This window comes from Mobula hypostoma, chromosome 8 (assembly GCF_963921235.1).
Source record: "Mobula hypostoma chromosome 8, sMobHyp1.1, whole genome shotgun sequence".
NCBI classification, from domain to species: Eukaryota; Metazoa; Chordata; class Chondrichthyes; order Myliobatiformes; family Myliobatidae; genus Mobula; species Mobula hypostoma.
In genome coordinates, this window is record NC_086104.1 from 69111081 (window position 1) to 69128432 (window position 17352).

The window sequence follows — 17352 nt, forward strand, 5'->3', positions numbered from 1 at the left end:
GAAACTGAAAGGTCTGAAGGTAGATGTGTCACCTGGAACAGATGGACTACACCCCAGGGTTCTGAAAGAGGTAGCTGAAGAGATTGTGGAGGCATTAGTAATGATCTTTCAAGAATCAATAGACTGTGGCATGGTTCCAGAGGACTGGAATATTGTAAATGTCACTCCACTCTTCAAGAAGGGAAGAAGGCAGCAGAAAGGAAATTATAGGCCAGTTAGCTTGACCTCAGTGGTCAGAAGGATGTTGGAGTTGATAGTTCAGGAGTACTTGGAGGAATATGATAAAATATGTCAAAGTCAGCATGATGTCCTTCAGGGAAAATCTTGCCTAACAAATCTGTTGGAATTCTTTGAGGGAAATAACAAGCAGGATAAATGAAAGCGAGTCAGTAGATATTGCGTACTTAGATTTTTAGGCGACCTTTGACAAAAGTTCAAAATAGATTTATTATCAAAGTACACATGTCGCTATACAACTCTGAGATTGATTTTCTTGCGGGCATACACAATAAATGTATATTCAGTAGTTCGCTGAGCCTGGAGGTTAGGTCACAAACATTTTGTCACCAGTCGAGGTGACACCATCAGTGCAGATTTGAGTGTTGTTTCTGTTGACTATTCGCGTATATATTGGTCCAACTGTTTGTTCTGATTGGTTTGAGTGTTTGGGGCAGTCTCCACATTGGATTTGGTATAATAAATTTGTTCTCTCCATGTGGGCTGTTGGATCTTTGAGTCTCAAGATGAGCATTCTGGTGGCTGTGCTGGGTTTGTGTACTACCGTTATTCCGTGTGGTTGCAGCAGTCGTGCTGTCATTTTGGAAATATTCCTTATGTATGGTAGGGTTAGCCTCTTTCTTGTCTGTTCAGTAGGAGTTAAAAGGTTGTTTCTCTGAAGTTGTATCTGAATGCTATTCAGCCAAATGGATACACACTGAAGTTGTGCATACTTCAAGAAGAAAGAAGAAAATCACCTTTTTTCAAGTATTCACATTCAATGGCTATCCAAAAATCTTCATCTGAAGGCACCTCGTCCAGAGAAACAACCTTTTAACTCTTAAAGAGCATTATGGTGGATGTCCCCAGGGCCTGATGGAAAATACCCCAGCTTACTGAGAGCGGCAACATATGAGATTGCTGGGGCTTTGACCAATATCTTCATATCTTCTTATCCTCTTACCCACAGGCGAAGTCCCAGAGGACTGGCCTGTAGCTAATGCTGTTCCATAATTCAAGAAGAGAACCAGCAATAATTCTGGAAGCTGTAGACTGGAGAGTCTCATGTCAGTGGTAGGGAAGTTACTCGAGAGAATTCTTGGGGATAGGACTTATGAGTATTTGGAAAACTATGGCTTAAGACAAGACCATAAGACAAAGGAGCAGAAGTCGGCCATTCGGACCAGAGTCTGCTCCACCATTTTATCATGAGCTGATCCATTCTCCCATTTAGTCCCACTCCCCTGCCTTCTCACCATAACCTTTGATGCCCTGGCTACTCAGATACCTATCAATCTCTGCCTTAAATACATCCAATGACGTGGCCTCCACTGCTGCCCATGGCAACAAATTCCATAGATTCACCACCCTCTGACTAAAAAAAATTTCTTCGCATTTCTGTTCTGAATGGGCGCCCTTCAATCCTTAAGTCATGCCCTCTCGTACTAGACTCCCCCATCATGGGAAACAACTTTGCCACATCCACTCTGTCCATGCCTTTCAACATTCTAAATGTTTCTATGAGGTCTCCCCTCATTCTTCTAAACTCCAAGGAATACAGTCCAAGAGCGGACAAACGTTCCTCATATGTTAACCCTCTCATTCCCAGAATCATTCCAGTGAATCTTCTCTTTACCCTCTCCAATGTCAGCACATCCTTTCTTAAATAAGGAGACCAAAACTGCCCACAGTACTCCAAGTGAGGTCTCACCAGCACGTTATAGAGCCTCAACATCACTTCCCTGCTCCTATACTCTATTCCTCTAGAAATGAATGCCAACATTGCATTCGCCTTCTTCACTACTGACTCAACCTGGAGGTTAACTTTAAGGGTATCCTGTACGAGGACTCCCAAGTCCCGTTGCATCTCAGAACTTTGAATTCTTTCCCTATTTAAATAATAGTCTGCCCATTTATTTTTTCTGCCAAAGTGCATAACCGTACACTTTCCAACATTGTACTTCATTTGCCACTTCTCTGCCCATTCTTCCAATCTATCCAAATTTTTCTGCAGAACTCTCCGTTTCCTCAGCACTACCGGCCCCTCCACCTATCTTCGTATCGTCAGCAAACTTAGCCACAAAGCCATCTATTCCATAATCCAAATCGTTGATGTACAATGTAAAAAGAAGCGGCCCCAACACTGATCCCTGTGGAACACCACTGGTAACCGGCAGCCAACCAGAATAGGATCCCTTTATTCCCACTCTCTGTTTCCTGCCAATCAGCCATGCTCTATCCACGTATGTAACTTCCCGTAATTCCATGGGCTCTTATCATGTTAAGTAGCCTCATGTGTGGCACCTTGTCAAAGGCCTTCTGAAAATCCAAATATACAACATCCACTGCATCTCCCTTGTCCAGCCTACTGGTAATTTCCTCAAAAAATTGTAATTGGTTTGTCAGGCAGGATTTTCCTTTAAGGAATCTATGCTGAGTTCTGCCTATCTTGTCATATGCCTCCAGGTACTCTGTAACCTCATCCTTGACAATCGACTCCAACAACTTCCCAACCACCGATGTCAAACTAACAGGCCTATAATTTCCTTTTTCCTTCTTTGCCCCCTTCTTAAATAGTGGAGTGACATTTGCAATCTTCCAGTCCTCCGGAACCATGCCAGAATCTATCGACTTTTGAAAGATCATCGCTAATGCCTCCGCAATCTCCACAGCTACTTCCTTCAGAACACGAGGGTGCGTTCCATCTGGTCCAGGAGATTTATCTACCTTTAGACTCTTCAGCTTCCTGAGTACTTTCTCTGTCGTAATTGTGACTGCGCACACTTCTCTTCCCTGCCACCCTTGAGTGTCCAGTGTACTGCTGATGTCTTCCTCAGTGAAGACTGATGCAAAATACTCGTTCAGTTCCTCTGCCATCTCCTTATCTCCCATTACAATTTCTCCAGCATCATTTTCTATCAGTCCTATATCTACTCTCACCTGTCTTTTACTCTTTATATACTTGAAAAAGCTTTTAGTATCCTCTTTGATATTATTTGCTAGCTTCCTTTCATAATTAATCTTTTCCCTCTTAATGGCCTTCTTGGTTTCCTTTTGTAAGGTTTTAAAAACTTCCCAATCCTCTGTCTTCCCACTAATTTTTGCTTCCTTGTATGCCTTCTCCTTTGCTTTAACTTTGGCTTTGACTTCTCTTGTCAACCATGGTTGCATCCTTTTTCCACTCGAAAATTTCTTCTTTTTTGGAATATATCTGTCTTGCACCTTCCTCACTTCTCGCATAAACTCCAGCCACTGTTGCTCTGCTGTCTTTCCCATCAGTGTCCCTTTCCAGTCAACTTTGGCCAGTTCCTCTCTCATGCCACTGTAATTTCCTTTACTCCACTGAAATGCTGACACATCAGATTTCGGCTTCTCTTTTTCAAATTTCACATAACTCAATCATGTTATGATCACTGTCTCCTAAGGGTTCCTTCACCTCAATCTCTTTAATCACCTCCGGTTTATTACACAATACCCAATCCAGTACAGCCGATCCCCTAGTGGGCTCAACAACAAACTGTTCTAAAAAGCCATCTCGCAGACATTCTACAAATTCTCTCTCTGGAGATCCAGTGCTGACCTGATTTTCCCAATCTACTCGCATGTTAAATCCCCCACAATTATCATAACACTGCCCTTCTGACAAGCCTTTTCTACTTCCAGTTGTAATTTGTAGTCCACATCCCTGCAGCTGTTTGGAGGCCTATAAATAACTGCCAACAGGGTCCTTTTACCCCTGCTATTTCTTAGCTCAACCCATAAAGATTCTGCACCTTCTGATCCTATATCACCTCTTTCTAATGATTTCATATCATTTCTTACCAATAAAGCCACTCCACCCCCTCTGCCTACCTGCCTATCCTTCCGATACACCGTGTATCCTTGGACGTTCAGCTCCCAGAGAAATGCATCCTTTAGCCAGGTCTCAGTGATGGCCACAATATCATACCTGCCAATCTGTAGCTATACGACAAGATCATCCACCTTATTCCTTATGTTGCGTGCATTTAAGTACAACACCTTGAGACCAGTATTTGATACTTTTCGCTTTGATTTCACTGCAACTTTATTGCACTGCAACTCATCCCATTGGCTACAAATTTGTCCCATCACCTGCCTGTCTTTCCTGACATTTTTACTGCTCACTATCTTAGATTTATTTCTGTTTTCCCCTTCTTCTGCTCTGTCATTCCGGTTTCCATCCCCCTGCCAAATTAGTTTAAACCCTCCCTAACAGCTCTATTAAACTTCCCGCCAGGATTTTGGTCCCCTTCGGGTTCAGGTGTAACCTGTCCTTTTTGAACAGGTCATACTTCCCCCAGAAGAGATCCCAATTATCCAAGAATCTGAAGCCCTGCCCCCTACACCAGTCTGTCAGCCACGCATTCATCTGTCTGATCCTACTATTCTTGCCCTCGCTAGCACATGGCACAGGTAGCAATCCCGAGATTACTACCCTGGAGGTCCTGCTTCTCAGCTTCCTTCCTACTCCCGGAAATCTCTCTCCAGGACCTCCTCCTTTGTCCTATCTATGTCATTGGTACCAACATGTACCAAGACAACTGGCTTAATTATGGAGAGCCAGCATGGCTTTGTGCAGGGCAGGTTGTATCTTACTAATTTGATTGAGTTTTTTTTGATGAGGTGACGAATGTGATTGATGAAGATTGATGTTATCTCCATGAATGTTATTAATGTTGACAAGGTCTCTTGTGTGATGCTCATCCAGAAGATTAAGATACATGCGATCCATTTTGAATTGACCATTTGGATCTAAAACTGGCTTCCCCATTGTAGACAGAGGGTAGTTGTCAAAGGGACTTACTTTAGCTGGAGGACTGTAATTAAGGTGTTCCACAAGGATTTGTACAGGGACCTCTGATGTTTGTGATGTATATAAATGACCTGGATAAAAGTTTAGATGGGTGGGTCAATAAGTTTGGGGATGATGCGAAGATTGGTGGTGTTGTGCATAGCGTAGAAGACTGGCAAACAATACAACAGGATACAGATCAGTTGCAGATACAGTATGGAGCTTAACCCAGCTAAATGTGAAACATTGCAGTTTGGTAGGTCAAATGCAAAAAAACAGTACACTGTAGCCCTTTACAGTGTTGATGAACAGAGGGATATTGGGGCGTGTTCATAGCTCCCCTGAAAATGGCTACATACAATAATAGGATGGTTAAGACATCAGATGGCATGCTTGCCTTTATTAGTTAAGGCACTGCGTTCAAAAGTCAGGAAATTTCATTGCAGCTTTTTAAAACACTAGTTTGGCCACATTGGGAGTATTGCAATATAGTTCTGGTTGCCCCATTATAATGAGGATGTTGAGGCTTTGGAGAGGGTTTTGAAGAGGTTTACCAGAATGCTACCTGGATCAGAGGCCATGTGCTGTAACAAGAGCTTGAACGAACCTGGGTTGTTGTCTCTGGGGCTGCAGAGGCTGAGGGGAGATCATATAGAGGTTTATAAGATTATGAGAGGCATAGTGTAGATAGACAGTGTCTTTTTTCCAGGGTTCAAATATCTAGCACCATAGGGCATGCATTTATGATGAGGGTGTAATTTCAAAGAAGGTGTGAGTGGCAAGTTTTTTGTGTTTTTTTACACAGAACGGAGGGTGGCTGGAAAGGCACAGGTAGATACATTAGGGGATCTTAGAGACTTTAGATAGCACATGAATGTGAGGGAAATGGAAGGATATGGACATTGTATAGGCAGAAGGAATTAGTTTATTTGGCTATCTGATTATGAATTTAATTGGTTCAGCACATTTTGGGCCGAAGGGCCTGTTCTATGTTCTGGACTCAATACTGAAACTCCACACTATCTTTTATGCATTTACTAGAATCAGTTCTGCTGTCAGATTATCCATTTGTAATATTAATTCAGTGTTTCTTTTTCCACAGATATGCCTGATTTGTTGGGCATTTCTGGCAGACTTGTGGTCTCTAGTTTCAACAACACCTCTAACTTGCACTTCACAACTTGAACATGTGCTTTTTTTTCTGTCTCACACCTGCTCACATTAATCTATTAACTAGATGGTTTCATAAATGTTGAGATTATCTGATGGGAATATTTCCTTGCACCCATGGTTGAGTCAGAAACAGGTTTAATATCACCAGCATATGTCGTGAAATTTGTTGAATATCTGAACAGGCCTAGTCACCTTGTTATGAACTCTCAATTCTTGCAGTTCATATTTTGGAAACAGTGGAGGTCAACTCAGGCTTGAGCTCAGCCAGCCAAATATGAAGTTGATGATATAACCATATAACAATTACAGCATAGAAACAGGCTATCTCGGCCCTTATAGTTCGTGCCGAACTCTTACTCTCACCTAGTCCCACCGACCTGCACTCAGCCATAACCCTCAATTCCTTTCCTGTCCATGTAGCTGTCCAATTTAACTTTAAATGATAACATCGAACCTGCCTCAACCACTTCTGCTGGAAGCTCATTCCACACAGCTACCACTCTCTGAGTAAAGAAGTTTCCCCTCATGTTACCCCTAAACTTTTGCCCTTTAACTCTCAACTCATGTCCTCTTGTTTGAATCTCCCCCACTCTCAATGGAAAAAGCCTATCCACATTAACTCTATCTATCCTCCTCATAATTTTAAATACCTCTATCAAGTCCCCCCTCAACCTTCTACATTCCAAAGAATAAAGACCCAACTTGTTCAACCTTTCTCTGTAACTCAGGTGATGAAACCCAGGTAACATTCTAGTAAATCTTCTCTGTACTCACTCTAATTTGTTGACATCTTTCCTATAATTCAGTGACCAAATATGTACACAATACTCCAAATTTGGCCTCACCAATGCCTTGTACAATTTCAACATTACATCCTAACTCCTATACTCAATGCTCTGATTTATAAAGGTCAGCATACCAAAAGCTTTCTTCACCACCCTATCCACATGAGATTCCACCTTCAGGGAACTATGCACCATTATTCCTCGATCCCTCTGTTCTACTGCATTCAATACCCTACCATTTACCATGTATGTACTAATTTGATTAGTCCTACCAAAATGTAGTACCACACATTTATCAGCATTAAACTCCAACTGCCATCTTTCAGCCCACTCTTCTAACTGGCCTAAATCTCTCTGCAAGCTTTGAAAACCTACTTCGTTATCCACAACTCCACCTATCTTAGTATCATCTGCATACTTACTCATCCAATTTACCTCCCCATCATCCAGATCATTAATGTATATGACAAACAACATTGGACCCAGTACAGATCCCTGAGGCACACCACTGGTCACTGGCCTCCAATCTGACAAACAGTTATCCACCACTACTCTCTGGCATCTCCCATCCAGCCACTGCTGAATCCATTTTACTACTTCAATATTAATACCTAACGATTGAACCTTCCTAACTAACCTTCCATGTGGAACCTTTTCAAAGGCCTTACTGAAGTCCATATAGACAACATCCACCGCTTTACCCTCGTCAACTTTCCTAGTAACTTCTTCAAAAAATTCAATAAGATTTGTCAAACATGACCTTCCACATATAAATCCATGTTGACTGTTCCTAATCAGACCCTGTCTATCCAGATAATTATATGTACGATCTCTAAGAATACTTTCCATCAATTTACCCACCACTGACGTCAAACTCACAGGCTGATAATTGCTAGGTTTAGTCTTAGAACCCTTTTTAAACAATGGAACAACATGAGCAATACGCCAATCCTCCAGCACCAACCCCTTTCTAATGACATTTGAAATATTTCTGTCAGAGCCCCTGCTATTTCCACACTAACTTCCCTCAAGATCCTAGGGAATATCCTGTCAGAACCCGGAGACTTATCCACCTTTATATTTCTTAAAAGCTCCAGTACTTCCTCTTCTTTAATCATCATAGTTACCATAATTTCCCTACCTGTTTCCCTTATGTTACACAATTCAATATCCTTTTCCTTAGTGAATACCAAAGAAAATAAATTGTTCAGAATCTCCCCCATCTCTTTTGGCTCCACACATAGCTGTCCACGCTGATTCTCTAAGGGACCAATTTTATCCCTCACTATCCTTTTGCTATTAATATAACAGTAGAAACCCTTGGGATTTATTTTCTACGCTCTGTCCGCCAGAGAAAGCAGGATCTCCCAGTGGCCACACATTTTAATTCCACATCCCATTCCCATTCTGACATGTCTATCCACGGCCTCCTCTACTGTAAAGATGAAGCCACACTCAGGTTGGAGGAACAACACCTTATATTCTGTCTAGGTAGCCTCCAACCTGATGGCATGAACATCGACTTCTCTAACTTCCGCTAAGGCCCCACCTCCCCCTCGTACCCCATCTGTTACTTATTTTTATGCACACATTCTTTCTCTTACTCTCCTTTTTCTCCCTCTGTCCCTCTGAATATACCTCTTGCCCATCCTCTGGGTCCCCCCCCCACTTGTCTTTCTTCCCGGACCTCCTGTCCCATGATCCTCTCGTATCCCCTTTTGCCTATCACCTGTCCAGCTCTTGGCTCTATCCCTCCCCCTCCTGTCTTCTCCTATCATTTTGGATCTCCCCCTCCCCCTCCAACTTTCAAATCCCTTACTCACTCTTCCTTCAGTTAGTCCTGCCGAAGGGTCTCGGCCTGAAATGTCGACTGCACCTCTTCCTACAGATGCTGCATGGCCTGCTGCGTTCACCAGCAACTTTGATGTGTGTTGCTTGAATTTCCAGCATCTGCAGAATTCCTGTTGTTTGGATTTATTTTCACCTTACTTGCCAAAGCAACCTCATATCTTCTTTTAGCTTTTCTAATTTCTTCCTTAAGATTCTTTTTACATTCTTTATATTCCTCGAGCACCTCATTTACTCCACGCTGCCTATATTTATTGTAGATATCTCTCTTTTTCCGATCCAAGTTTTCAATATCCCTTGCAACCATGGCTGTCTCAAACGTTTAACCTTTCCTTTCTACCTAACAGGAACAAAGATTCTGTACTCTCAAAACTTCACCTTTAAATGACCTCCATTTCTCTATTACATTCCTCCCGTAAAAAATATTGTCCCAGTCCACTCCTTCTAAATCCTTTCACATCTCCTCAAAGTTAGCCTTTCTCCAATCAAAAATCTCAACCCTGGGTCCAGACCTATCCTTCTCCATAATTATATTGAAACTAATAGGATTGTGATCATTGAACCTGAAGTGCTCCCCAACACAAACCTCCATCACCTGACCTATCTCATTCCCTAACAGGAGATCCAGGACTGCCCCTTCTCCAGTTGGTACTTCTATGTATTGCGGCAAAAAACTATCTTGCACACATTTTACAAACTCCAAACCATCCAGTCCTTTTACAGAATGGGCTTCCCAGTCTATATGTGGAGAATTAAAATCTCCCACAATCATAACCTTATGCTTACTACAAATATCTGCTATCTCCTTACAAATTTGCTCCTCCAATTCTCGCTCCCCATTTGGTGGTCTATAATTCATCCCCATAAGAGTTACTAGACCTTTCCCATTCCTCAGTTCCACCCAAATAGCCTCCCTAGACGAGCCCTCCAATCTATCCTGCCAGAGCACCGCTGTAATATTTTCTCTGACAAGCAATGCAACACCTCCCCCTCTTGTCCCTCCGATTCTATCACACCTGAAGCAATTAAATCCAGGAATATTTAATTGCCAATCACACCCCTCCTGTAACTACGTTTCACTATTAGCTACCACATCATACTTCCAGGTATCAATCCATGCTTTAAGCTCATCCACCTTTCTTATGATGCTCCTAGCATTAAAATAAATGCATTTAAGAAATTTTCCACCTCTTACTCTCTGTTTATCACTATTGGTGCAAACAACTTTACTATTTTCTTTTTCTTCCTTTTTCCCTACATCTGTTCCTACACTCTGGTTCCCCTCCCCCGCTGTATCTAGTTTAAATCCACCGGAGCCTCTCTAGCAAACATACTTGCAAGAATATTTCTCGCCCTCCAGTCCAGATGTAGACCGTCCCGCCAGAACAGGTCCCACCTTCCCTGGAAAACTGCCCAATTATCTATAAATCTGAAGCCCTCCTTCCTGCACCAAGTCTTCAGCCATGTGTTGATCTGCGCTATCTTACTATTTCTAAACCCGCCTGCACATGGCACTGGTAGCAATCCTGAGATTGCTATCCTGGAGGTCCTGTCCTTTAACTTGGCACCTAACTCCCTAAACTCACCTTTCAGGACCTCCTCACTCTTCCTACCCACGTCATTGGTCCCTACCTGGACCACGACATCCGGCTGCTCACCCTCCCTCTTGAGAATACCGAGAACTTGATCCGAGATATCGCGGACCTTGGTACCAGGGAGGCAACAGACCATCCGGAATTCTCGATCTCTTCCACAGAACCTCTTATCTGTTCCCCTATCGAATCCCCTATCACTACTGCTCTCCTCTTTTCCCTCCTTCCCTTATGAGTTGAGGGCCCCATCTCGGTGCCAGAGATGCAACCACTGCAACTTGTCCCTGGTAGGTCGTCCCCATCAACAGTATCCAAAATGATGTACTTATTATTGGTGGGAACAGCCACATGGGTGCTCTGCTCATTCTGTCTATTCCCCTTCCCTCTCCTGACAGTCACCCAGCTACCTGTCTCCTGACTCTTAGGGGTAACTATCTCCCTGTAACTCCTCTCTATTTCTGCCTCTGCCTCCCGAAAGATCCAAAGTTCATCCAGCTCCAGCTCCAGTTCCCTAACTTGGTTTGTCAGGAGCTGCAGCTGGATGCATCTTTTGCAGGTGTAGTTATCAGGGACAATTGCGCTCGCCCTGACTTCCCACATCCTGCAAACGGAGCACTCAACTGCCCTAACTGCTGCCTCCATTACCTACTCTTAAGGTAATTAGATTTATTCAAGGAACTTACGTGGCCTTACCTCACTTAGAGTGAAGCTCTTCCTCAGCCTCTGCTCGCCAAAGCCTTCCTACTCTGTCTCCCTCTACAACGTCGCTCGCTCTGTTTATCTGCTTACTTTTAAGTACTCCCGCTGCCTCACGGTCCGACTTACATGCACTTGCGCAGTCGTGCCCCATTCAACTGCTGAAGAAAATGATTTAAAACAATTTGACATGGAATCCTTTTAGTCACTGCTTGAGGTCCTTTACAGTATACAAATGAAAACTGAGCTATGATTTGGGATGAAGGCACACCCAGAGAATCCTGTTTCACCTAGGTTTTTTGAACATAGAACACCACAGGCTCTTCAGTTGTGCTGACCTGTTAACCTACTCTAAGATGATCTAATCCTTCCCTCCCCTAAAGCCCTCTATTTTTCTATCACCCATGTGCCTGTCTAAGAGTTTCTTAAATGCCCCTCATGTATTTGCCTCTTCCACCTCATCTGGCAGGACATTTTACACACCCACCACTCTTTGACTGAAGAACTTGCCTCTGATGTCCTCCCAATACTTTCCTCCAATCACCTTAAAACCATGCCCCTTGTATTAGGCATTTCTGTCCTGGAAAGAAGTTTCTGGCTATCCACTCGATCTATGCTTCTTATCAAGTCACCTCTCATCCTCTTTAACCCTGTATTTTGTCTTTAAAGTTAACCTTCCAAAGTGAATCACTTCACACTTTTCTGGACTGAACTCCATCTGCCACTTCTCAGACCAGCTCTACATCCTATCAATGTCTTGTTGTAACCTACAACAAACTTCTGCACTATCCACAACACCTCCAGCCTTCATCTTGACTGCAAACTTACTAACCCACCCTTCCATTTCCTTATCCAAGTCATTTATATATAAAAAAAATTGCAAACAGCAGAGTTTCTTTGACAGATCCTTATGGAACACGACTGGTCACTGACCTCCAGACAGAATTCACTCCATCTACGACTACTGTCTGGCTTTTATGGGCAAGCCAATTCAGAAATAATGGAGCCAAGTTTCCCTGGATCCCATGCTCCTGACTTTCTGAAGGAGCCTACCAAATGCCTTACTAAAATCTACATATACCACATTCACTGCTCTACTTTCATCAATGTGCTTTGTCACATCCTCAAACTATGTTTCTCTAAATTCTTGTAAATCCTGTCCCTAAGAAACTTCTCCAATAATATGTACATCATTGAAGTAAGACTTACTAGTCTATAATTCCTAGAATTATCACTTCTTCCTTTCTTGGACAAAGCAATAACTTTTGCCATCCTCCAATCATCTGGTACTACCGCTTTGGCCAGTAAGGATGCAAAGATCTTTGCCAAGGGTACATCCTTCGCTTCCTGTAGTAAACTGGGGCATATTCCATCCAGCCCTGGGGACTTGATGTTTTTCAAAAGTTCTAGCACATTCTCTCTGGTAACATCGATGTATTCAAACATATTAGCCTGTTTTATGCTGTCCCCACAATCAATGTCCCTCTCACTGGTGAATACTGAAGCAAAATACTCATATGAAATATGAAGCAGAATCATGTTCATGCCCATCAAAAAAAGACTAATCCTACATTTCAGTTCTTAGTCCATGTTTTTGTAGGTCATGCCACTTCAAGTATATATTCAAGTACTGAGGGTATCTATACCTACCACTGTTATAGGCAGCAAGATCCTGACGACCAGTATCTCCATTTTCTGCTGCATCCATAGTGCTGTGGTTTGGTCCTGGCTTTGCAGAAACAGTGTGTTCTCAGACTAGCTATCGTCCACACCATTAGCCTGAATCCATCATGCAATGCTGCTTTCCATACGAAATAAATCCAAACTGTTGGATTTGCTGATAATACAACCATTGTTGCAGAATCTCAGATGGAGATGAGAGGGTGTACGGGAGTGAAATATACCGACTAGTTGAGTGCTGTCGCAGCAACAACCTTGCACTTAATGTCAGTAAGAACAAAGAGCTGATTGTGGACTTTGGGAAGGCTAAGAAGAGGGAACATAAAACAATCCTCATAGAGGGATCAGAAGAGGAGAGAATGAGCAATTTCATAATTACTCACTCCCTTCAAATCAATACTTACTAGATGCACCTTGGGCAGCAATTACACCCTTGAGTCTGTGTGGATTGGTCTCTATCAGCGTTGCACACCTGGACACTGCCGTTTTTCCCCAATCATTCTTTACAAAATTACTCAAGCTCTGTCAGATTGAAAGGGGATCATGAGTGAACAGCCCATTTCAAGTCCAGCCACAAATTCTCAATTGGATTGAGGTCTGGACTCTAACTCGGTCATTCCAGGACATTAACTTTGTTGTTGTTAAGCCATTCCTGTTTAGCTTTGGTTTTGTGCTTTGTTGGAAAACAAATCTTCTCCCAAGTCGCAGTTCTCCTGCAGACTGCATCAGGTTTTCCTCCAGGATTTCCCTGTATTTTGCTGCATTCATTTTACCCTCTACCTTCACAAGCCTTCCAGGGCCTGCAGACATCCCACCTCTCTCGGAAGTTCCGGGAGTCTCCCATATATTAATAGTGGCTCCCTGATGCCCGCAAATTATATACAATATCCCGGAAATCAATTTTTTTGAGAGAGAGCAAGAGAGCTTGAGACCGAGAGAGCGTGTGAGTGAGAGAGAGAGTGTGAGAGACAGCGTGAGAGAGTGAGAGAGAGAGAGCACGCCATGGCAGAGTGTTCCAAAAAAAGAAAATATAAAACGTATGTCACCCCAGACTACACTAAAGTGTACCCCTGCCTAATAGGGGTCAAAAATAATGACAGTGTTGCTTGCTGCACTGTTTGCAACAGTGACTTTTCTATTGCCCATGGTGAGTTAAGACTGTAAAAGACATGTTGAGGTGAGTTTAACAGGTGTCATTTGTTCATTAGCATAGCTAACGTTATTTAAACTAGCTGGCTAGCTGCTGAGGAGCTATTCTATTGCAGACATCCCAGCTCTCCTGGCAGTTCCGGGAGTCTCCTGCAAATTGATGGAGCTATCTCCCTGAAATGAGTTTTTGCAGGGTGGGATGTCTGGGCCTGCTGCAAGACTTGCTTCAGGGTAAGGATGGTGTGTTTTTGATGTGTGGTTGTTTATCTTATGCCAATCATAGCATTTAGTCTGATGACCAAAAAGCTCAATTTTAGTTTCATCTGACCATTGAAACTTCTTCCAGCTGACTTCAGATTCTCCCATATGCCTTCTGGCAAACTCTAGCTGAGATTTTGTGTGAGTTTTTTCAACAATGGCTTTCTCTTTGCCACTCTCCCATAAAACTGTGACTGGTGAAGCATGTGGGCAACAGTTGATGTAGGTGCAGCCTCTTCCATCTCAGTCACTGAAGCTTGTAACTCCTCCAGAGTTGTCATAGGTCTTCCGGTGGCCTCTCACTATTCCCCTTCTTGCACAGTCACTCAGTTTTTGAGGATGGCCTGCTCTAGGCAGATTTACGCTGTGCCATATTCTTTCCATTTCTTGATGATTGACTTAACTGTACTCCAAGGGATATTCAGTGACTTGGAAATTTTCTATTTCATGTCCTGACTTGTGTTCTTCAATAACCTTTTCACGGAGTTGCTTGGAGTGTTCTTTTGTCTTTGTGGTGTAGTTTTTGCCAGGATACTGACCAACCAGCAGTTAGACCTTCCAGTTACAGGTGTATTTTTACTACAATCAATTGAAACACTTGACTACACACAGGTAATCTCCATTTAACTAATTATGTGACTTCTAAAACCAATTGGCTGCACCAGTGATGTTGGTTTGTCACATTAAAGGGGATGAATACTTATACAATCAATTATTTTGTGTTTTATCACTTTGTAGAGATCTGTTTTCACCTTGATACGAAAGAGGTTTTTTTTTCTGCTGATGCGTGTCAAAAAAAGCCATACTGCATCCACTGTGATTCAATGTAGTAAAATGACATGTAAACTTATTGGGGGGTGGGGGGTGGGTGAATACCTTTTGTAGGCACTGTATGACTCATGGAATATCACTACCTGAAAGATGATCTGCAGATTGCACACCATCCTGAGTTGAGAACATGTCATTGGACCTTCATCATCAGCAGCCTAAATCTTTAAACTCTACACAACAGCACTGTGGGAGCATGTTCCAGAACCACAACCAATTCTCAAGAGCAATTAAGTTTAAGCAGTGAGATCTTGAATAAATTGGGTATGACGTTCACATTGATATAAATGTGATCAGAATATGATTTACTTAGCAGCATGATTTCTATAATGTATCTCTCGATTATATTTGTTACTCAGCATGGTCACATAACTAAAGTGTTCATGGGTCTAAAGCTTCTACTCATGTATGAAAAATTTCAAAAGGAGCAAAGGTGTGTTTGTGCATCTGAAGAACCTATGCAAGAAGGACCTGGAAAGTAGATCTGTATCTTTCCTGTGTTTCTGTTGGTAATCTTATCTGTAAGAATCTCTCTCTTCATTCTTTTTGTGTGTGGAAAGGCTCAATAAAAAATATCAAGCAAAGTTGTTTGTATCAGTTAATTATTTCAGTTGATGATAACTTATATCATAGGTAGTTCCTCGGGTCAAACAAGGCTACAATATTGAATAAATCCTCTATTCAACCTTCTCTGCTGCAATGCTGCACCTCTGTTCCATTAAGCCTCCTCCTAGTTGAGTTAAAATAATATTTAGTGAGGAATCTGGTTATCAACCATCAACATAAGAGTATATAGATGATAATTGGTTATGTGGACATTTGGAGGCTGAACTTCAAGTTATCATTGACTCCACTGAAGATATGGTGAGAAGGATTTACTCTAAATATCTATAGACAAAGGTCCTCTTCCAATTTGCTCCTATCATTCCTTCCTACAATCATCTTAAATAAAACTCTGGAAAATGTGATTCACTTTTCATGCTTAAGTGAAGGTAGACATTTATAAATGGAATTCATAACTGTCTTCATTATGCCAGCAATACCAGCAGCGAGCTGATAGGTGTTCAATAACCAAGGCTTCAAACTCACTACCAAGCTGTTGGTGAAGTGAGTATCAATGATGACCACCTTTATGGTTGGTTTGAAGACATGTACAATAAGATTTCAAAACACTGGAGAAATATCATCAATACTGTCTCTGTGAAATGCTCCAAATCCATTGGTAGAATACATAAACCAATGTCTGCCCTTCCCAGACCAACTTCCCCAGTTAAGAGGGTTGGTCATGTTCAAACAGTTCATGTGGAAAACAGATACTTGACTCCAAATTGCTGTGATCTCAGGATTTTTCCAGGAGACAGAAAGCAGTCAAGAATGTTCTCAAAGACCCCCTGTAAAATGCAATATTCCCACTGACAATAAAATGCATAGCCTATGAGAGCTCAAATGAAAAAGTCACTGAACACCTTGCATCCCTAACATATAGGAGTTAAGAGGTGAAGTGAAAACAGCATAACATCCCTCACAACTGAGCCACTGGTCCAATCAATAGACAAAGGAGCAGAATTAGGCCTTATGGCTCATCAAGTCTGCTCTGCCATTTCATCATGGCTAATCCATCTTCTTCTCAACCCCGTTCACAAATTTCATGACACATGCCAGTGATAATAAACCTGATTCTGATTCTCCTGCCTTCTCCCTATAGCCTTTTACGCCCTGACCTATCAATCTCTGCCTTAAATACACCCAAGGATCCTGCATCTACAGCTGCCTGCGGCAATGAATTCCACAGGTTCAACACCCTCTGGCTAAAGAAATTCATCTTCATCTCTGTTCTAAATGGACATTCCTTTATTCTGAGGCTGTGCCTTCTGGTCCTAAACATCCCCACCATTGGAAGAATCCTCTCCACATCCACTCTCTCTACATCTTTCAACATTCAATAGGCTTCAATGAGATACCCCCTCATTCTTATAAGTTCCAGCAAGTACAGGCCCAGAACCATCAAACTTTCTTCATATGACAAGCCATTCAATCCTAGAATTATTTTTGTGAACCGCCTTTAACCCTCTCCAGTCTCAGCACATCCTTTCTTAAACAAAGGGCCCAAAACTGTTCGCAATACTCCAAGTGAGGCTTCACCTGTGCCTTATAGATCCTCAGCATTACATCCTTGCTTTTATATTCTAGTCTTCTTGAAATGAACACTAACATTGCATTTGCCTTCCTCACCACAGACTCAATCTGCAAATTAACCTTTAGGGAACCCTGCATGAGAACACCCAAATCCCTTTGCACCAACTGTGTTACTTGT

General features: G+C 42.3%; 1 protein-coding gene across 2 annotated transcripts in view; it reads right to left on the minus strand.

Moving 5' to 3' along the window:
* Window positions 1–17352, minus strand: part of wdpcp (WD repeat containing planar cell polarity effector) — a 215364-nt gene that overhangs the window by 13809 nt on the left and 184203 nt on the right. The window lies entirely within an intron of this gene.